The 23116-nt window shown below is 42.3% G+C and overlaps 1 protein-coding gene across 9 annotated transcripts in view; it reads left to right on the top strand.

Annotated features, from left to right (window-relative positions):
* LOC137095114 (myelin-associated glycoprotein-like) overlaps positions 1-23116 on the top strand; it is a 109640-nt gene that overhangs the window by 48547 nt on the left and 37977 nt on the right. The window contains exon 1 of one of the 9 annotated variants that reach the window (XM_067461388.1): positions 18569-18679. The exons of the other annotated variants lie outside the window; for them this stretch is intronic. The gene's annotated coding sequence lies outside the window, so the exon portion shown is untranslated. Of the gene's footprint in view, positions 1-18568; positions 18680-23116 lie in introns of those variants that run through there. 9 annotated transcript variants of the gene reach the window in all.

Genomic DNA, 23116 nt, shown 5'->3' with positions numbered 1-23116 from the left:
TAGTTTATATGAGACTTGGCTGTTTCCTCTGATGTTATCTGGTTAGAGCAGATGTGTTCTTCAAGATGTGATTGGGCTACAATCCTCACCATCTCATTCCTTCAACTTGGAACAGTGGTGGCGCCATGGATTAAACCCTTGTGCCAGCTGACCTGCTGACCTGAAGGTCAGCGGTTTGAATCTGCAAAATGGGGTGAGCTCCCATCTCTCAGCTCCAGTTTCCCATGTGGGGACATGAGAGAAGCCTCCCACAGGATGGTAACACATCGAGGCATTCCCTGAGCAACATCCTTGCAGACAGCCAATTCTTCAACTGTGCTTGGGGCAGCGGGGGTGGGGTGGGTGGGCGCTAATTGGTCTTGGAGTCCAACAGCTTTTCTGTCTTGGCTCTGTTTGACAATTCATACTTGAGAGGCTGCCATGGAATACCAGGTTCTAAAACGGTTTCTCAACCTGGGGTTTGGGACCCGGGGGGAGGGGGTCGTGAGGGGGTTTCAGAGGTGTCCCCAAACACAGTATTTTCTGTTGGTTATAGGGGTTCTGTGTGGGATTTTTGGCCCAATTCTACCATTGGTGGGGTTCAGAATGCTCTTTGATTGTAGGTGAACTATAAATCCCAGCACCTACAACTGCCAGATATCAAGGTCTATTTTCCCCAAACTCCACCAGTGTTCACATTTGGGCATATTGAGGATTCATGCCAAGTTTGGTCTAGATCCCTCATTGTTTGAGTCCACAATGGTCTCTGGATGTAGGTGAACTACAACTCTAAAACTCAAGGTCAATGTCCACCAAACCCTTCCAGTATTTTTGGTGGTCATAGGAGTTCTGTGTGCCAAGTTTGGTTCAATTCCATCATTGGTGAAGTTCAAAATGCTCTTTGATTGTAGGTGAACTATAAATCCCAGCAACTACAACTCCCAAATGACAAAACCAATCCCTCCCAACCCCACAGTTATGAATTAGCAATTAATATAATTTTATGGTTGGGAGTCACCACAACATGAAGAACTGTATTAAGGGGTCGTGGCATTAGGAAGTTGGAGAAACACTTTTCTAAAAGGTTGTATTTGAGAGGGAAGAACGACCAGCTTCCTCTGCATATTCCAAACCCTGTGGAATTCATGGGGTCACCATAAATTGACAGGTGACTTGAAGGTGAAGAAAAATACACATGCAGTAAGCAGTGGATTTAGGTGCCAGCTACAAACGTTCAGTGCGTGAAAGCCCTAATTGCAAACATTTTTTTTGCAAAGCTTACTTTCTGGAGGTACAACAGCACCTGCATTTTTGCATTTGCAATGGGAAAGGCAGCTTGTTTATTACCAGCCTTAATCCCTTCTGGGGAAAAGGAGGGTTAATGCCTCCCCCATGGAATTCAAAGAGGCCCTCGTCTCCTCCTATGTCTCACTCATCAGCAAAAAGGTGGTTGTGTCGTGTCCCTTGACACTGGCTGTTATGAGCCAGTCTCTTCCCCAGGGACAGAAAAGAATGTCTAATGACAGTTATTGTGATGGGATTGGGCAGCAATGCCATCCGAAGGCTATTGAATAAATGCAGAAATCTGTGTCCTGAGAGGTGATGGGCAGCAATTATAATAGGACAGGGAGAAGGCTCAGAGTGGAACACTATGAAACCTAGAGGGTCAACATAATTGGCTATCCTTCTATGGTGTGGATGTGTATGCATATATGTATGCATGAGGGCATCATTTGGATTTCTATGGAAAGGGAAAAAGATCCATTATTTTGTGTGTGTATGTAATATATCCTAAATATATCCTAGCCACAGTGGTCCACGCTCTGGTTACATCCCGCATAGATGTAACCACTGGGACTGTGGCGCAGCTGGCTAGGAGTCAGCTGCATTAAGATCACCGCTTACCAAAAGGTCATGAGTTCGAAGCCAGCTCAGATTGGAGTGAGCATCCGACCAATTTGTGTAGCTTGCTGTCGACCTTTGCAGCCCGTAAGACAGTTGTATCTGTCAAGTAGGAAATTTAGGTACCACTTATGCGGGGAGGCAAATTTAACTAATTATGAGGCCATAAAAATCTCCAGCAAGTATGCAAAGAATGAGGAAGTACTTCATCTGTGTCACAAGGAGCCCCCGGTGGCGCAGTAGGTTAAAGCCCTGTGCCGGCAGGACTGAAGACCGACACGTAACAGGTTTGAATCTGGAGAGAGGTGGATGAGCTCCCTCTGTCAGCTCCAGCTCCTCATGCGGGGACATGAGAGAAACCTCCCACAAGGATAAAACATCAAAATCATCTGGGCGTCCCCTGGGCAACGTCCTTGCAGACGGCCGATTCTCTCACAACAGGATGCTCCTGACACGACAAAAAAAAAAAATCAGTGTTACAAATGAAGTAACAGCTCCCCTGGTGGCCAAAATACCCTCAAGAAAAGCTGGAATGTTAAATTGCCTCTGTGTCTTTCTATATATGTTGTGTGTCTATGGCAATGAAAGTTTACCATGTATATGTACATTGTAATCCGTGCTGAGTCCCCTGCAGGGTGAGCAAGGTGGAATATAAATACTGTAAATAAATAAATAATAGATTACTGCAACACACTCTACGTGGGGTTGCCTCTGAAGACTGTTTGGAAGCTCCAGCTAGTCCAACGCTCGGCAGTCAGGTTGCTCCCTGGAGGGGGGCACAGGGAGCATACAACCCCCTTGTTATGCCAGCTCCACTTGCTGCCTTCTGAGCACAATTCACAGTGCTGGTCTTGACCTATAAAACCTAAACTGTTCCAGCACAGCTTATCTGTCCGAACGTATCTCCCTTTATGAATCCCCAAGGACCTTCAGATTGGCTGGAGAAGCCCTGCTCTCGGTCCCACCACCATCGCAGTCACGCTTGGTGGGAACGAGAGACAGGGCCTTCTTGGTGCTGGTCCCTTGGCTGTGGAACTCCCTCCCTAATGAGATCAGATCTGCCCCCTCCCTCATGAACTTCCAGAAGAAACTCAAACCGTAGTTATGGGATCAAGTGCTTGCAGAATAGATGTTTTTAATGGGGTTTTTCGCTGATGGCAATGGATTGATTTGGAAGACGATGTGAAATGGCAAACTGTTTTAATGCATCTATAATTGTTTTTAATGTAGGTTAGTATATTATGCTTGTTTTATTATTTGACACCGAATGGTGCCTGTTGGTAGCTGCCCTGAGTCCCTCTTCAGAGGTGAGAAAGACAGGATAGAAATGCTCCTAATAAATAAAGGCACAAAATCCAATCTGACCCTGGAAAGTAAGCATGTTCATCCCTGGTTAATACTTGGGTGGAAGATCTCCCATGAATACCAGCTGCTTGGGGCTATATTTCAGAGGAAGGAAGTGGCAAAACCTCTTCTTATTCCTTGCCTTAGAAAACACTATGAAATTCATGAGATCACCATAAATTGACAGGGAAATTATAAGTATGTTCAAAAGTAAGTCAATCTATTCTCAACCGCAGCCAAAGTCTGTCCACCAAATTGGGAATGTTGCTGGCAAGCTAGAAATCTTCCCTCTTCTGTTTCTACTCCTTAGCCTCATCACACTAGACCAGTGTTTTCCAACCTTCCTAATGCTGCGACCCCTTTAATACAGTTCTTCATGTTGTGGTGACCCCCAAACATAAAATTATTTTCGTTGCTACTTCATAACAGTCATTTTGCTACTGTTATGAATTGTAATGTAAATATCTGATATGCAGGATATATTTTCATTCCCTGGACCAAATTTGGCACAAATACCCGATATGCCCAAATTTGAATACTGATAGGGTTGGAGGGGATTGATTTTTGTCATTTGGGAGTTGTAGTTGCTGGGATTTATAGTTCACCTACAATCAAAGAGCATTCTGAACTCCACCACCGATGGAATTGAACCAAACTTGGCACACAGGACTCCAATGACCAACAGAAAACACTGGAAGGGTTTGGTGGGCATTGACCCTGAGTTTTGGAGTTGTAGTTCCCATACAATCAAAGAGCACTGTAGACTCAAACTATTTATTTCTTTATTTATTTATTACATTTATATTCCGCCCTTCTCACCCCATAGGGGACTCAGGGCGGAGCACAGCATATATAGGGCAAACATCCAGAATTCATTATATGCATACATAAACATTAAAAACATTTAAAATACACTGTTTAAAACCATCTGATGGATGGTTGGATCTGGATGGATCTGGGTGGACCTGGACTAAACTTGGCACAATGATGGATCTGGACCAAACTTGGCACAATAATGGATCTGGACCAAACTTGGCACAAATACTCAATATACCCAAATGTGAATACTGGTGGAGCTTCGGAAAATAGACCTTGACATTTGGGAGTTGTAGTTGCTGGGATTTATAGTTCACCTACAATCAAGGGCATTCTGAACCCCACCAATGATAGAATTGAGCCAAACTTCCCACACAGAACCCCCATGACCAAAAGAAAATACTGTGTTTTCTGATGGTCTTTGGTGACCCCTCTGACACCCTCTCGTGACCCCCCTCAGGGGTCCCGACCCCCAGGTTGAGAAACACTGCACTAGTGCATGGATCTACTTTCAATTTGGTTTCTGCCTCCTACATAATTCTGGGGTTTGTAGTTTAGTGATACCCAGGTCCTGTCTGGCTGAGCAGTTGAAAAGCCCCTCCTCTAAACTACAATGCCCAGAATTCTGCAGGAGGCAGAAACCAAATTGAAAGTGGATCCATACTCTAGTGTGATGAGGTCCTCCTAAGCTTAATAAGTTTATGTGCCAATCCCTTCCACGGAATCATTAAGAAAGATATAGGAACTCCCTCAGGCATCAGATGATAGGCGGCAGCACTGGCAGCTTCCTGAGAGTTCCTCCCATCTCACCATCATTGGAGGACAGAAGTGTGCCAGCCATGAGCGTCCTTCACTAATCAATCTTCAGTTGGGTTCACTTTTCCAACCCAAGTAGGACATTGTTTTGAGCTACCATTCCTGTCACACTTCACAGTGGGTTCCACTGGCATAGAAAGTTGGGAACTGTAGGCCAAAAACATCCGAAAGGTCACAATGACCTTTTCCTATCCTCATGAATATGTTTCTGTACCGGCCTCAATTGTACAAACTTGCAATTAAATAAATCCTCAAACATTTGTTTTGTTGAAGGCTTTCATGGCTGGAACCACTGAGTTGATTTGAGTTTTCGGGGCTGTAGGACCATGTTCCAGAAGCACTCTCACCTAACGTTTCCCCCCACATCTATTTATTTAGTACATTTCTATACTGCTCCTCTCAGCCTTCCAGCAACTCGAGGCGGTTTACAAGGCAAGAATTCAATGCCACCAAGGACACAATTACAATATACAATATAAAAAAAACCATCAGCAACAACAAAATCAAACATTATAATGAAACATACTTCAATCAATAATCATTAAAACAATGTCCATATAGTTATTCCATTATTATATCCTTTACTCCGTATTTTCAAATGCCCGCTCAAATAGCCATTAAGATTCTTCCAGAATGAAAGGAGCGAGGAAGCCGATCTAATCTCCCTAGGAAGGACATTCCATAGCCGAGGGGCCACCACTGAGAAGGCCTTGTCTCTTGTTCCCGCTAACCGTACTTGTGATGATGGTGGGACCGAGAGCAGGGCCTCTCCAGATGATCTTAAAGTCCTTGCATCTATGGCAGGCATCCTCAGGGGTTGAGGAGTCTGTTAGAAACTAGGCAAGTGGGGTTTATATATCTGTGAAATGTCCAGAGTGGGAGAAAGAACTCTTGTCTGGTTGAGACAAGTGTGAATGTTGCAATTGACCACCTTGATTAGCACTGAATGGCCTTGCAGCTTCAAAGCCTGGCTTGTTGCTTCTTGAGGGAAAACCTTTGTTGGGAGGTGTTAGCTGTCCCTGATTGATTATTGTCTGGAATTCCCCCTCTTGTCCTTCCTCCACCCAATGAGTTAACTCAATACAAACTGGGTTGATGTGAGTTTTCTGGGCTGTATGGCCATGTTCCTGAAGCAATCTCTCCTGATGTTTCGCCTGCATCTACGGAAGACATCCTCAGAGGTTGTGAGGTCTGTTGGAAACCAGGGAAATGGGGTTTATATACCTGTTGAATATCCAGGGTGGGAGAAATAACTCTTGTCTGTTTGAGGTAGGTGTGAATGTTGCAATTGGCCACCTTGATTAGCATTTAATGTCCTAGCAGTTTCAAGGTCTGGCTTCTTACTGCTAGGCCATTAAATGCTAATCAAAGTGGCCAATTGCAACATTCACGCTTGCCTCCAACAGACAAGAGTTCTTTCTACCGTACTGGACATTCCACAGATATATAAACCTCACTTGCCTAGTTTCAAACAGACCTCACAACCTCTGAGGATTAGATGCAGGCAAAACGTCAGGAGAGAATGCTTCTGAAACATGACCATACAGTCCAAAAAACTCACAGCAACCTTAAACATTTTTTATGTTGATGGTTTTTATACCTAATGGTTCTGGCGTAGTCATTTTTTTCCAACTCTGAGCCAACCATCATCTTAAGAGGAAAAACAAAAACTAACATAGGCCTGCCCTTGACATGCAGATCTGGGACATAGTTCTCTTTAATTGTTTATAATGAACGGCACAAACATGAATGTACAAAAGCACTGAGCTGAACAGGAATATAGGTCCTCTTGAGAAATAACTGCATGGGGTTTGAAACGTGATGTGGAAGTGAAGTGTCTTTGCAAGCCCTTCCTTAAAAAATCCACCCCAGATTATCTGGACATGGAAGTAGAAACTGAATAGGGAAAATGTATTGCCTGCAGCAATGTCAACAACTTGACAGAAAAAGTATGAGTCAAGAATGCATTCATGTATTTATTTTTAGGACTGCAGCTCCCATCGGCTCTAGTGGGTGGGAAAGGCATTTTGGGAAAGGCAGTGCAATGCTTCCCTGCAAAAACACACTTTCCCCTTTCCTGGTGTATGGTACAACTCAGGGAGGAGAAAGTTCTGCAAAGATCCTGGCTGTGTAGGTCATTGTAGAGTTTTAGGAATGGACCAGAATTTCTAACTTAAGGCTTAAAATAGCATTTCTCAACCTGGAGATTAGGACCCCTGCGGGGGTCGCGAGGGGTCACCTAAGACTATTAGAAAAGTCAGTATTTTCTGTTGTCATTGGGGTTCTGTGTGGGAAGTTTGGCCCAATTCTATCATTGGTGGGTTTCAAAATGCTCTTTGATTGTGGGTGAATTATAATTCCCAGCAAAACTACAACTCCAAAATATCAAGGTCTATTTTCCCCAAACTCCATCAGTGCTCACATTTGGGCAGATTGAGTATTTGTGCCAAGTTTGGTCTGCATACATCATTGTTTGAGTCCACAGATGTAGATGAATTACAACTCCCAAACTCAAGGTCAGTGCCCACCAAACCCTTCCTGTATTTTCTCATGGGAGTTCTGTGTGCCAATTTTGGTTCAATTCCATCTTTGCCGAGTTCGGAATGCTCTTTTTTTTTTTTTATTAGGATTTTATTATAACAAATATACATAGAAAAAACATACATCGACAAATACATTGACAAATACATTAACTAAGACATTGACGTGTTCATATTACATCCTAAACTCATACAAAACTATTTCTTAACGCTCACCTAGCTTACCGTACACATAGACTACAAGTATATTTAAAAACATCTGCCCATTACGGCATTGGACCTCCTTCTCTCTTAACTACAGTATTCCTTATCTATTTCTATAAATTATTAAATTCTGTCACCTTGCATGTTTCTACTTCTTCCTATCTTACCCTGACCTGTTATCCCTTATTTCATTCATACAGATACATATATATCTATAATTCTTTACAATAAATAAATCTTGTCTTCTTTGCTTGCCTGACGGCGCTTTCTCCTATTCTCTAATTTTCTAGAGTCGTCTTCCTCTTTATTTTCCTACTACTCTCCTTCTTGCTCGTATTCCTCCTACCGGCAAGTTCCAGACTATTTTATTTTACTACTACAGCCTCGCTTGAGCTGTCCTCTCTACATGTCAAACAAGGAAATTAAGTTAGCATCCATTTTATATTGTTTTCCCTTAGCCACACTTTAACGGGTGTCCAATTCGTTGGGAGTACCGGCATGTTTCTTGAGGCCGACAGGATGTACGTTAGATGGTCCGCATTCATCATCTCAATTATTTTCTCTGTCCATTCTTCCTCCGTTGGCAATGTTCTTTGTTTCCAGACCTTGGCCAACAAGAGACGCGCTGCCGTGATAAGATATGAGAAGAGTTTATCCGTCTCTTTCCCCCATAACCCTTCCGTTAATCCTAACAGAAAGTGTTCTGGTTTTAGTGGGATACTTTTTTTTAGAATGTTTTGGCACTTCTTTTGTATTGTTTTCCAGAACGTTCGTACTCTCTTGCAGGACCACCCCATATGTTTGTATGTCCCTTCCTCTTCCCCGCACTTCCAGCATTTATTACATGCATGTTTAGAAAACTTGGCTATCTTAGATGGAGTGAGATACCATTGATGGACCATTTTCACCCATTGTTCTTTAATGTAATAAGAGTACGAATAGTTTGTTTTTATGTTCCATATCCCGGACCATTCCTCTAGGGATATTGATCGACCTATTAACCTAGCCCATTTGACCATGTATTCTTTGACCCTTTCTTCCTCTGTGGCCCATTCTAGAAGGAGTTTGTAAGCTTTTGTTATGTATTTTCTGGGGCTGTCTAGGAGCCTATCCCATGCTGATGGAGATTCCATAAAACCTTTTACATTATCTTCTTTGACATATTCTGTTAGTTGCCAGTACTGGAGCCAAGTAAGATTTTTATATTGCTCTTTTAGCATTTCTAGGGTTTTAATTCTGTATGACCTTCTTTCCTTAAGCAGCAGGTCTTTATATATTGGCCATTGGTTCCAGCCCAGTTCCCTCCTTTGATGGGCTTCGAGGGGGGATACCCAGAGTGGTGTTTTGGGGTACATCCTATCTTTATACTGGTCCCATACTTTTAAGAGGGCGGCCCGAATGAAATGATTTCTAAAATTTTTCTCCACCTTAGCCTTGTTATGCCATAAGTAGGCGTGCCACCCAGTTCTTAGGTCGTGGCCTTCTAGGAGTAGTAATTTTTTATCTCTTAGCAATATCCATTCTTTGATCCAATCTAGACAGCTGGCTTCGAAATATAATTTTAAATTTGGCAAGCCTAAGCCTCCTCTCCTTCTTTCGTCAGTCATATTTATGATGTTAATTCTGGGCTTTTTATTATTCCAGACGAATTTCGAGATGTCTCTTTGCCAATCCTTGAACAACTGATTCTTTCTAACAATGGGGATATTTTGAAATAGATGAAGCATCTTAGGGAGGACATTTGATTTAATTACCGAGATTCTACCCAATAATGAAAGTTTTATTGATTGCCACTCTTTCAGATCTTTCTTTATTTCTTTCCATTTTGTTTCATAATTATTTTTTAGGAGTTGGGAATTTTTGGCCGTTATATATATGCCCAGGTATTTGAGTTTTGATGTTATTTGTAGTCCCGACATCTCTGTCAGTACTTCCTTTCTTTCTCTAGTGATGTTTTTTGTAAGTAATTTAGTTTTTAATTTATTAATTTTGATACCAGAGACTTTGCCGAATTCCTCTAACTTTCCTAACCATAGCTTGATGTTTTTTAGTGGTTCTTGTATCGTGCAAATTAAATCATCGGCAAAAGCCCTTAGTTTGTACGTTTCTTTCTGAATGTTCACCCCTTTCAGGCTGCTGTCGTCTCGGATTTCGTTCAGAAGTATTTCGAGAGATAGGATAAAGATTAGGGGCGACAGGGGGCAACCCTGTCTAGTTCCCTTCTCTATAGCTAGCCTCTCCGAGTCCTGTCCGTTTACTCTTATTATTGCTGACTGGTCAGCATATATTGCTTCTAAAGCGTTTAGGAACTTGTGACCCACATCTAGTTCTTTAAATATTGACTTGAAGAAGGACCAGTTGAGGCTATCGAAAGCCTTCTCCGCGTCCACTGATAAGATCGCCAACTCTTTTTGAGGATGACTTTCACCGTATTCTATAATATTCAAGATGTTTCTGATGTTATCCTTCATCCTTCTCCCTGGCAGGAACCCCGTCTGTTCTTCCTTTATCCATGATGTTAAGTAGCCTTTTAGACGATCCGCTTATATTGTAGTGAAGATTTTATAGTCGTTGTTAAGGAGCGAAATCGGTCTATAATTTTTAACTCTAAGGGGGTCCGTGCCATCTTTAGGAATCATAACTATGTTGGCTTCCCTCCAGGAGTCAGGCATTTTCCCAGTTTGGAGTATCTCATTCATCAGTGTTCTCAAATGGGGCACTAAGCTTTCCTTTAACTTTTTATAATAAAGCATCCCTAGTCCATCAGGTCCCGGTGATTTTCTAGAGTCCAAACTCTTAATCGCCTTCTCTATCTCTTCTGATGTAATGTCTTTATTTAAGGCCTCCCTCTGTACTTCTGATAACCTTTCTAGATTATGCTTCCCCAAATATTCGTTGATACTTTCTCTACTTATCGGGTCTCTTGAATATAAGTTTTTGTAAAAACTGTGAAACTGGGCTAGAATTTCCTCGTTTTTTGTATATATCTTATTTTCCTCTTGGATTTGGGGGATATTTTGTTCAGTTTTTCTCTTTTTGATTCTCCTAGATAGCCATTTCCCCACCTTATTGGCATTTTGGAAATGGTCCTGTTTTACATATGATAGATTACGTGCCATCTGCTCTAATTCTAGATGTTCCTTTTGTTTGTTAAGTAAATTTAGTTCTAGTTTGATTTTCTTATTCTTTGGATGGTTTTTGAGGGTTTTCTCGGTCTTCACTATTTTTTCTTCTAGGTCTATCTCCATCTGTTTTTTTTCCTTATATTTCTTGCTATTTTGTTGGATGAACAACCCCCTCATGTATGCTTTACTGGTATCCCATATTACTGATCTTGGAACTTCCTCAATGTTATTTAATTCAAAGAATTCTGTTATCAACTCCAGATTTTTCTTAATGTCGTCTTCTCTTCTCAGTAAGTTTTCACTTAATCTCCATTTTTTCCTGGTGTTTTTATAGTTCAGATCCATTTCTATTGGGCAATGGTCGGAATGGTGTCTTGGCAGTATGTGTATCTTGTTAACTCTCCCTATAAGTGTCTTTGTAGCCCATATCATGTCTATTCTACTCCAGCTTTTATGTCTCTCTGAGTAGAAGGTGTAGTCTCTTTCATTATTGTTGAGTGTTCTCCAGACATCTTGTAACCCGAGATTTACTTGCAATTTAAAGAAACTGTCTGGTAGTTTCCCGCCTCTATCTCTCTTTTCCTTCATGTCCCTTGGGCTTTTGTCGATAGTGGTGTCTATGACGCCATTGAAGTCCCCCATTAAAATGAGATCATCGTACTCCTGCTCCAAAAGAAGATTTCTTAGTTTATTGACAAATTTGACTTTTGCTCCGTTTGGAGCGTACACATTACAAAATAACCCCTTCCATCCCCCTCTTTCTATTATTATTCCTATTAATCTTCCCTCTGTATCCTTGAAGACCTGTTTTGCTGTTAATGACTCTTTTACATATATGACAACTCCTCTCTTTTTACCCATGTCGGACGAGTAGAATGTTTTTAATCCTTTTTGGTTTAGATGAGCCGCGTGCCGTTGACATATGTGCGTCTCTTGGAATGCTATTATATCATACTGATGTTTCTTAACATGGCTGAAGATCTTTCTTCTCTTTGCTGGAGAGTTTAGACCGTTAATATTATTCGATAGGCACTTTAGATTCCACTCCATCTTGATTTTCGTGTTCATTTTCTGCCGCACCCCTTGCCTCTTTTGCGTCCGGTTCCCACTCCGTCCGCTCATCTAAGTATGTCGTCCCTCCCGGCGAAGTTAGCCTTGCTCGCTTAATCCCTTGTTTCTGTCCTTTATGGGGTTGATCACCTGTATCTTTTTTCAGTCTCTTGTAGAAATTTTGTGCCTTGTCCTCTGATGTTAGCCAATATCGTTCACCTTTGTAGGTGACCATGATCCCTTCAGGTCGTTCCCAACGAAATCTTATGTTTTGTGATTTAAGTTCTTCTGTTAGATATAGGTACTTTCTTCTTTTTTGTAGCGCCGTTTGTGGGATTTCTTTCATTATTGCTATTTTTCTACCTTTATAACTCATCTGGCTCAGGTTGTTCTTTTTTAATATTCCATCCCTGGTTATCTTCCTAGCCAGGTGCACCATTACATCCCGGTCGACCTTGTTTCTTTTTGCATAGTTAGTAGATATACGATAAACCCGATCTATCTGGTTCTCCATTTCCGCCCTTGAGCACTCCATCAGTTTTGCTGTGAGCTCGATCACAATTTGTCTTATATCTTCTTTCGGGTCTTCTGCTATGTTTCTATATCTCAGCTGTGCCTCCAGTTCTTTTGCCTCCAGCTTCTCTTGCTGTCTTTCTAACCTTGTACTTCTTTCTGCTAGATCATCAATCTTCTTCTCACATTGTTCCTGTTTACGGGTTATTTCCTGTTTTTCTAACTTGATAGTTTTCAGTTCTTGTTGAAAGGACTGGATGTCTTTTTTCATGATGTTTAGCTCATCCGTCATCTCTTTCCTCATTTTCTGTAACTCCACTTGATGTAAATCTTGTTTTTCTGATAATTTCTTTAGGTTTTCCTGATGTGCATCTTGTTTAGCTGAGACTCCTTGTATTTCTTTTAATATTTCTTTCGGAAATGCTCTTTGATTGTATGTGAACTATACATCCCAGCAACTACAACTCCCAAATGTCAAGGTCTATTTTCCCCAACCTCCACCAGTGTTCACATTTGCCAGGTTTGGTCCAGATCCATCATTGTTTGAGTCCACAGTGCTCTCTGGATGTAGGTGAACTACAATTCCAAAACTCAAAGTCAATGCCCACCAAACTCTTCCAGTATTTTCAGTTGGTCATGGAAGTTCTGTGTGCCAAGTTTGGTTCAATTCCATTGTTGGTAGAGTTCGGAATGCTCTTTGATTGTAGATGAACTATAAATCCCAGCAACTACAACTCCCAAATGACAAAATCAACCCTCCCTCCGACCCCACCAGTATTCAAATTTGGGCATATCAGGATTTGTGGCAAATTTGGTCCATTCTGCATATCAGATATTTACATTACAATTCATAACAGTAGCAAAATTACAGTTATGAACTAGCAATGAAAATAATTTTATGATTGGTGGTCACCCCAACATGAGGAATTGTATTAAGGGGTCGCAGTGTTTGAAAGGTTGAGAAACATTGGCTTAAAAATATATTAATAATAATAATAATAATCATAATCATAATAAGTTTATTTAACTAGTCATATGACCATTTCAAAAGCTTAAAAATATTGAAATCATCTCTGCTATGAAGCTGAAGAGACTAAGCCATCAGCTTGTTATGAGGAGAGCCCTTTCTCCTCTCAGCATGGATAGAAAGTCATCAAGCATCAGTGCTCCTAATCGCCTTTCCCCAGCTTATCCCTCCGTCTTAAGTAGCCCCCTTTCTTAACTCACTAACCCTATCAGCTCTCTCTTGTCATTTCCAGTTGTGTGGCTTGTGCACACACACACACATGGACGCATGGAGAAACACAGCTTCCCAGCAACCTGCCCCTTGCTGGTCCTCAGTTCCGCTCCCATCCGAGGGCACACTGGTGATAAGATCTCCCTGTACGTAACCTGAGCAGATGCCGGGTGCCCACAAGCGGTTAGGCTCTCAAAGAGACGTGTATGCGCACAGTTTGGCAGCTTTGCCAAGGCCACAGCCTCCCTGGCACACAATGGAGGGGAATTACTGCTCCAAACATCATGGATCCATGGATCCAGCACAGCCAAAGAGCGGTTCAGGCTGTGGATTGGACTGACAAAGCAGAGATTCTGTGCCAAAAGAATTTTTCCCGTATGTTTTGTAGCAAGCAAATATTTGTAAATACATAGTCTCACAGCCTTGTGACCTATTGGTTTTCAGTTTTGAAACTTCGACTAATTTCTGCTTTTGATAGATCAGGAATCATTTCATTTCATGTGTCATAGATTACCAAAAAGCTATTTTGGTCATACTTAACTGTTTTCATAAGCATATTGAGGTCACAGGACGACATCAAAGGAGAGTTCCCCTTTTTTCTTCTTGATTGCCATCTGAGTCAAAGTCAATTTTGTAATAAAGGTGATTTTCAATCCTCTTCTGATTTATATCTAAATTGTAAGATCATGGGAAAATTTCCATGTTTCTCAACCTGGGGGTCATGAGGGGATGTCAGAGGGGTCTCCAAAGACATCAGAAAACTGTATTTTCTGTTGCTCATGGAGATTCTGTTTGGGAAGTTTGGCCCAATTCTATCGTCAGTGAGGTTCAAAATGCTTTGATTGTAGATGAACTAGAAATCCCAGCAACTTCAACTCCCAAATGTCAAAGGCTATTTCCCCCCAAACTCCACTGGTGTTCACATTTGGACATACTGAGTATTTGTGCCAGGTTTGGTCTGCATCCATCATTGTTTGAGTTCACAGTGCTTTCTGGATGTAGGTGAACTACAACTTCAAAACTCAAGGTCAATGCCCACCAAATCTTTATAGTATTTTAGTTGGTCATGGGAGTTCTGTGTGCCAAGTTTGGTTCAGTTGCATCATTGGTGGAGTTCTGAATGCTCTTTGATTGTAGACGAGCTATAAATCCCAGCAACAACAACTTTCAAATGACAAAATCAAGCCTCCCCACCCCAACCCCACCAGTATTCAAATTTGGGCCTATCGAATATTTGTGCCAAATTTAGTCCAGTGAATGAAAATGCATCCTGCATATCAGATATTTACATTATGATTCATAACAGTTGCAAAATTACAGTTATGAAGTAGTGATGAAAATAATGTTATGGTTGAGGGTCACCACAACATGAGGAACTGTATTAAGTGGTCGCGGCATTAGGAAAGTTAAGAACCACTGGTCTAGGGTTTCAGATGTGTGCCATCAGACTGCATTGTTTTCCAGATCAGGTAGGGGCATGAAGTGGGAACTCAAAATACTAGAAATTGTCTTTGTTTTTAAGACAATTAGGCATGGCCCACAATTCTTGCCCAAGGCTGTCTGAGGCAAAGACATCTTAGACCTGCATACGGCATGTACAGCTTTGTTTCCCAGCAAAAGGAAATGGCCTGGGATTATGGTGAAATACCCACAACTGCTTACTACTACTGGTACCATTGTCCACAACCCAGTATTTGCTATCTGAGTACTTGCTTGACTCTGCTTTGTGATAGAGCCTGCTATGATCAACAAATCTATGGTCAAATCTCCTTTTATGGTGGTTTTTAAACTGGAGCTGGATGGCCACTCTCCTGGGAGTGTTTTGATTATGTTTTCCTGCCTAGCAAAATGGGAGTGGATTGGACGGCCCTTGGGGTCTCTTCCAACTTGGAGCAGGAAGCATGTCCTGAGTGCATAACAGTGATCCCTGGACATTTGCTGAGAAAATAAGCTCCACTCCTATCATAGGAGCTTACTACCAAATAAGACTTCCTGGGATTTGCCTCTGGGCTACAATCAGATATACATGAAGTTGACAACAAATTCAAGGGACACTTTGTTCTTGCCACATTTATCAACAATGGCTAACATTTGGCTTGTACAAAGGCATCAGTGATGTACACATAGTTTCTTTTTATCTATGTGGGGGTTCCTTGGATCAAGGTAGATTTATAATGATAAAGGAATACAGTAACAGCATATTCAGGCCTATATATACATCTGTTGTTGGCTTGATGGTGATTCTTGTGAGAAATAGCTGTGGGTACGAATGGCAGAGCTTACAATTCTCATCCTACTTTCTCCTGCTGCCTCCTCTTGGTGCCATTCAAGTATGGTCTTTGGCCTCAAACAGTAACAATGCCTGCTGAGACTGGATTGAACTAAATTACATACATATTTTTTATCTCCACATGGATCTATTGTTTGTGGAATAAATTATACCTTGAATAAAATAGTTTGAAAAGACCAAACAACTCTGTCCCAATGGCAACGATCCATCTGTCCTGTTTTGGCAGCAAAAGTCTCAATTAATCCTCCATCCTTAACCAATCCAACATATAAACATGAATTATAAACAACTAAAATTAAATAAAAAACACAGTCTGTTCTAACAGGCATAAGACAAACGTCAAACATTGAATGGAAACAATAATTTCCCAGTTCCTTGGGGCAAATAGATTAATCATTGCTCAAGATATCTATTGAGCTGGTGGGGTGAGCAGGGCACGGATACGGGTGGTAACTATTAATCAGAGGTATAATGGTAGTATTACCAACTACTATTCCTCCTCCTCATAAGCCAGTGAGCTGTTTATTGAAAGCAGGGAGGGAGGGGGCCATCTTTAACTTTTTAGGAAGAGAGTTCCAGAGGTGGGGGGTAGCCATGGAGAAGGCCCTTTCTCTCGTTCCCACCAGCCGTGCTTGGGACAGGGGTGGGACTGAGAGGAGGGCCTCTTCCGATGACCGCAGTCTGAGTTGGTCTATAGTGGGAGAAGTGGTTTGTCAAATAGTCTGGACCAAAGCCGTTTAAGCAAAAGTCGTTTGCATTTAGTTGACTTGACAGTGGGGAAAGGGAGAGGAGGGGTTGGAATCTTATCTTTCCCAGTTTGTTGTTTATTCCTTCAGTCGTTTCTGACTCTTCCTGACCTCATGGACCAGCCATGGACTTTCCCAGTAGGCTTAGACAAAAGCAAACTGCTGCAGTTTCTCCTAGTTTGTGTATTCTTCTTGATTAATCTTTTTTTGCCATCTTGACCATCTCTGATATTGTCTTGGTTTGCATTTTGGAAAGTATGTGTTGACTTTAGCAGATAATGATGATAGGCTGCTTTTACATTTGGGCTGGGCCTCTCTCTCTCTCTCTCTCTCTCTCTCTCTTTCTACCTCATGTTCTCACTGTGCCTCAGATCAACACAGCATTAGCTAAGCAGAACAAGAACGGGCATCTCCTAAACATTTAATGAAAGGAGACTCAAAACAGGCATGAACCATAGCTATACAATGGTTGTCAGGCCTTGATGGTTTCCCAAGGTTTCTTTATTTACAGATAAAGAGCTCACAAACACACCCCATTTTGGGTTGTTGTAGGTTGTAGGTTTTTCAGGCTATATGGCCATGTTCTAGAAGCATTCTCTCCTGAAGTTTCGCCTGCATCTATGGCAGGCATACTCAGAGGTTGTGAAAACTGTTGGAAACTAGGAAAATTGGGTTTATATATCTGTGGAATATCCAGGATAGGAGAAAGAACTCTTGTCTGTTGTGAATGTTTCAGTTGTCCACCTTGATTAGAATTTGATGGCCTGACAGTTTTTAGGTGTGGCTTGTTAGTGCCTGGGGGAATCCTTTGTTAAGAGGTGATTAGCTGTCCCTGATTATTTCTTGTCTGGAGTTCCCTTGTGTCTGAGTGTTGTTTTTATTTGCTGTTATAATTTCAGAATTTTTTAAATACTGGTAGCCAGATTTTGTTCATTTTCATGGTTTCTTCCTTTCTGTTGAAATTGTTCACATGCTTGTGGATTTCAATGGCTTGTCTGTGTAGCCTGAGATGGTAGTTGTTAGAGTGGTTCATTTTGCTAGTGTAATTTGACTGTTGGTCTAGGACTGGGATCAGGGGCAGCTCAACCCATTACGCAAAGTAAGCATTTGCAGTATAGTTGATTTTGCCCAGGGGCGGTCTTGAGGCGCTCTTGGGGGAAAATAGACCTTGACATATGCGAGTTGTAGTTAATGGGATGTATAGTTCACCTACAATGAAAGAGCATTCTGAACTCCACCAGTGATGGAATTGAACCAAATATGGCACACAGAACTCCCATGACAAACAGAAAATATATATCAGTGATTGGTGGGGGGGGGGGGGGGGGCAAAATACTGTTTGCTTACCGTTGAAAATTACCTAGGGCCGCCTCTGGCTGGGATCTAGGTTGTCAACAGTGAGTCAACAAGCTCACTGGCCAACATTGGATCCATCCCACTCTCTTGAAGACTGGTCTGACTTGCAGGATTGTTGTGAGGATAAAGCAGGGAAGAAGAGAGCCATCTGTGCTACCTTAAAATCACTGGCGGAAAGCCAGGATATAAATATAGTGAATACATAATCATGTGCCGTCTTCATTGCCCTCACTTCTGTTTAATTTCTGAAGCAAGCAGATTTAGTCATGCAGGAATAAAACTCCTTCTTCCACAGGTCTTAAAGATACAGCAACTACCCTTTCTCCCTCCCTTGTGCATCTAGTCCCAGCATTAGGTCACCAAAAGGAGGGTTTCATGGCTCAAGATACATCTTCTGATCTGGAACACTCTCTCCAGTCCTAATTCCATTGGAAACTCATTTTTCTATAGGTTGAGGTAACAGTGGTTCAAGGGTAGCTGTCTGCACAACCTCAGAGACACTCTTTTCCCTTCCTTCGTACATCCTGTGTTCCAGAACCCTGCCCTGCCAAACTCATTTGCTGCAAACTATCTGAGGATTAAGTTTTCCTGGCCAGTGTCAGTGTCTCTGATTAAGTATCAGCTACATCCGAGCTGCAGGGGAGGGGGCACACGGGAAGGCAAACTAGTAGCCTCAAGGACAAGGAAAATAAAGAAGATATTTTGTTTGTGGCTCCGTGGACTTCTCTGAAAGAAAGAAAGACTGTCTCACAACTACAAAGGTGAGACATGAGGTGGATAGATTGGTGATGAATAGACTGATGTGAATGAGCTATTGTCTAGACATAAATAAATTGATAAATAGATTGATCAAAGATAGATAGATAGATAGATAGATAGATAGATGATAGATAGATAGATATAGATAGATAGATTTTCTATTTCCTCTATGCTAAGATGCATTTCCCCCATATAAACATCTCTAAAAACAGGGTGCATCTTAGAATCGTGGGTGCTTTTAGACAGACAGGCAGACAGTGTGTGTCTTACAATTGATGGCATCTTAGAATCAAAGAAATACAACTGGCAGGCAGAAAGGGAGAGATGTAGATAGATAGTTATTGTGATCAGAAGTTGAAGTTTTTTAGGGGGTTTTGAAGATTTTTTTAGGTTGCAAATAAGTTTTTATTTTGTTTTCAAAGAAAGAGAAAAAATAATTAAAATAAACAATTTTAAAAAGGGAAAAAAGAAGGGAATGGTGGGAAACATCACATGATATAGTATGTATGTTATAAGGCCATTATAGATAAATAGTTCTACACATGATTTTGGCCTGCAACAATAGGAGTCTAGTGTCTAGATCCAGGGAAGTCATGCTACCCTTCTATTCTGCCTTGGTCAGACCACACCTGACATACTGTGTCCAATTCTGGGCACCGCAATTGAAGGGAGATGTTGACAAGCTGGAATGTGTCCAGAGGAGGGTGACTAAAATGATCAAAGGTCTGGAGAACAAGCCCTATGAGGAGTGGCTGAAAGAGCTGGGCATGTTTAGCCTGCAGAAGGGAAGGCTGAGAGGAGTCCTGATGAGGGCCATGGATAAATATGTGAGAAGTCATAGGGACGAGGGAACAAGCTTGTTTTCTGCTTCCCTAGAAATTAGGACATGGAACAATGGTTTCAAACTACAGGAAAGGAGATTCCACCTGAACATTAGGAAGGACTTCCTAAGAGCTGTTCAGCAGTGGAACTCTCTGTCCTGGAGTGTGGTAGAGACTCCTTCTTTGGAGGCTTTTAAACAGAGACTGGATGCCCGTCTGTTGAGCGTGCATAGAATGCGATTTTCCTGCTTCTTTGGCAGGGGGTTGGACTGGATGGCCTACAAGATATCTTCCAATTCTATGATTCTATGAGTTTATTGTATCACCAGAGATATATATAGTTGAAGTTTTCATGGCAATATGAAAAAAGGATACAAAGGGGCTGACAGTGGGAAAGGAACAGTTGCAACGGGACAAGGGGTGGATTGATCTAAATGCCCATGTCACTCTTGTTGTGCGTGTGATGTGGGTTTGGTCGGTTGCTCCCCCCTCACCCCTCCCCACCCAGGCCAGGATCAAACCAGCTCTTGTGCCTCAGTGAGTGAGGCAGGCAAGTGGGTGTCACAACCGTCAGCCAGTCAACAAAAGGAGCCTGTGTTCCCTTTGTTGCTGCTGCATTCATATTTATCCCCACCGCCTGTTCCTTTACATCTGCCTTCCTCTGCTTATGCCGGCATTGCGCTCCTGGCACAAGCAAGGGAAATGTTCAGAAGCACTGGAAGTAATACTTCGTGAAACTCTACTCCTTGTACTTTCAAGAAATGCCCAGTTGCCTGTTCTTCTTTGCTTTGACCTGTTTCCCAAGGAAGTGGGTCATCCATGATGGTCCTACTTGGCCTTTATGCATCAGCAGCCTTGGCCTTGGATCTTCCTGACCTCTGAACAGGAGGTAGCTTTTGTCCTCCAGATGTTGTTGGATTGCAACTCCTATGAGTGCTAGCCAACTGAGCTAGTAGTGTGAGTTTGGGGGGAGGGGTGATGGTATTTGTGATCCAACCACCTTGGAAGGACCACATAATTTCCACCATGTGATAAATCAGTGGACCTGTGGTCAAGAACAAAATTATGGTCTGCAGCCTCACCATTAGTACACAGTTGCCTTGAAACCACACAGCAACGAGAATGACTGGTCTCTCAAAACCCTCTTATAGTGCTGAGGAAACAGGGATTTTGGGAGGGGAGAGGCTGACTCCCCATGAAAGATTACTACTACCACTTCAGCTCTAGATGATTAAATATGGTTTTCTGTGGGCAAGCAAATGGCGACTACTGGATGGCATATGTTCTGTATCAGAAACTAGACCTGATGTGACCTATCCAATGCAATTTTCAGAATCAGCACCCCATATAATCAAACCAAATCTAAATCTGACCAAAAACTGATTTGTAACCTTTTTGGTACTAATGTTGGAGGGTGGTCCCTGGTCAAAGTGGTCCCTGGCTCTCTTGAAATACATCCTTTAGTTTCAAATGATACAGCATTCCATTTATGCCTTCAGAAGACTGTAACTAACTACCAGTCAACTGGAAATCAATGAATGAGACTCAATTCCAGCCCAGCTTACCTGTCTGAACATATCTCCTCCTATGAACCATCTAGGAGCTTAAGATCGTCTGGGGAGGCCCTGCTCTCAATCCTGCCTGCCTCGCAAGTGCGACTGGCAGAGATAAAGGACAGGGCCTTCTCAGTGCTGGCCCCCAGCTATGGAACTCCCCAGGGATATTAGATTGGACCCCTCCCTCCTGACTTTCCAAAAAAAAAGTAAAGACCTGGCTCTTTGAGCAAACTTTTGAGAATGCAGCGGAATGGATAACACGGAACTATGTATGATGAACATGGAATGACCAGATGATGTTACTGGATGACATTTTTAACAGGATGACACTGATGATTATATGCTTTAACAGTTTTTATATATGTTTTATATTGTAATGTTGATTGTTTTTAATGGCACTTTTATGAATGCCTGACATCGAATTGTGCCAATCTGTAACCTGCCTTGAGTTGCTGTATGGCTGAGAAAGGCGGGCTATAAATATTGCTAAATCAATAAATAAATAAACTCCTATTATTACCCTGCTGGCCACTGATCTTGTGCAAAGTACTCCCAGGTCATGGTGGAATTCAAATTAGTGGAAGGTAGGCAGGCCCGTAGCCAGGATTTCGATTCGGGGGGGGGGGGGGGGAGTTTTTTACAGGGGGGGTTTCGGGGGGGGGGGGCTGAGTCTGAGTGAAAGAGGGTCTACCCTAGCAAACTTTTTGTATCATTACCCAATACCCCCATGCATATGGGATATATTGAGTATGGTGATCAGATCATGATATGAATAAACATAACAGTTTAAATGATGCACCAATAAGGCCTTTTCGCGAACCACCATGAGAATTTCGGGGGGGGGGGGGGCTGAAGCCCCGCAAGCTCCCCCCCCCCCCCCCCCCCCCCCGGCTACCTGCCTGAAGGTGGGGAATCCATAGCTTTCCAGATGGTTTGGTGTAAAAAAATAAGGGAAAGGTTTCCCCTGACATTAAGTCTAGTTGTGCCTGACTCTGGGGGATGGTGCTCACCTCCATTTCTAAGCCAAAGAGCCGGCATTGGCCGTAAACACCTCCTAGGTCATGTGGTCAGCATGACTGTATGGAGTGCCGTTAGCTTCCCGCAGAAGCGGTACCTATTGATTTACTCATAGGTGCATGTTTTCAAACTGCTAGGTTAGCAGAAGCTGGGCCCAACAGTGGGAGCTCACCCTGCTCCCCATATTCAAACCACCACCTTTCAGTCAGCAAGTTCAGCAGCTCAGTGGTTTAACTTGCTGTGCTTTCGGGGGGCTTCTGGAATTTGAGACCTCAAACATCTAAGGGCCAAAGTCCCCTCTTGCAGGTAATACATTATGGAACTGTAATGCTTGAGATGTACTAAAGGCACATTGACCTCATGTCAACGTGGCAATCTCCAGTTACTTATTTCTTATTGTTCTCTTCCTGTTCCCAGTCCATTCCAGGCACAGAAGCCAGCTAAATTTAACAATGGAATGTCTTCTACCTTGTCTGGTTGGTTGAGAGGCCCGAAGACAAGCTTAGTGCCATATGAAGCTTTACCTCCAATATCTGATTATATCTGGAGGGATTCCAGAGTAACATTTGGAGGGGAGGAGGATGCACATGCTATCTTGACCATTTGTCTTCCAGTCAAGTTGGTCCACTATTAGGCAATATACTAGATAATATATATGTCCTAACAGTAGCAATTACAACAGACTTGGACAGTGATCATTTCTCTTAAAAAGCATAAGGAAAGGAAATCATGTCAGGCCACTAACCTATTTCTTCTGCATTTCTTTCTCTTGCCTGTCTCATTTTGCTCTTTGTGTGGTGCATAGCTCACAAGAGCCCCTCATCAGGCATTTTAGATATGCGGCCTGGTGAGATGTGATTGCCATGCATTTGTGAATCTTTGAACTAGGAACACTGAGAAGTCCAGTGAGCCACTGCAATAGTATCTTATGTCTCAGAGTGATTATAGTATCCAGTATCAAATAGCATTCAATCCAGCAGGGCACTGAACCTGAAAGATCCCCTTTGATCTACTCGCAGCAATGATCTGACTTTGCTTGAGCCGT

Source organism: Anolis sagrei, chromosome Y, assembly GCF_037176765.1.
Source record: "Anolis sagrei isolate rAnoSag1 chromosome Y, rAnoSag1.mat, whole genome shotgun sequence".
NCBI classification, from domain to species: domain Eukaryota; kingdom Metazoa; phylum Chordata; class Lepidosauria; order Squamata; family Dactyloidae; genus Anolis; species Anolis sagrei.
Note: the sequence above shows the minus strand (reverse complement) of the source record. Positions and strands in the feature narration are given on the sequence as shown.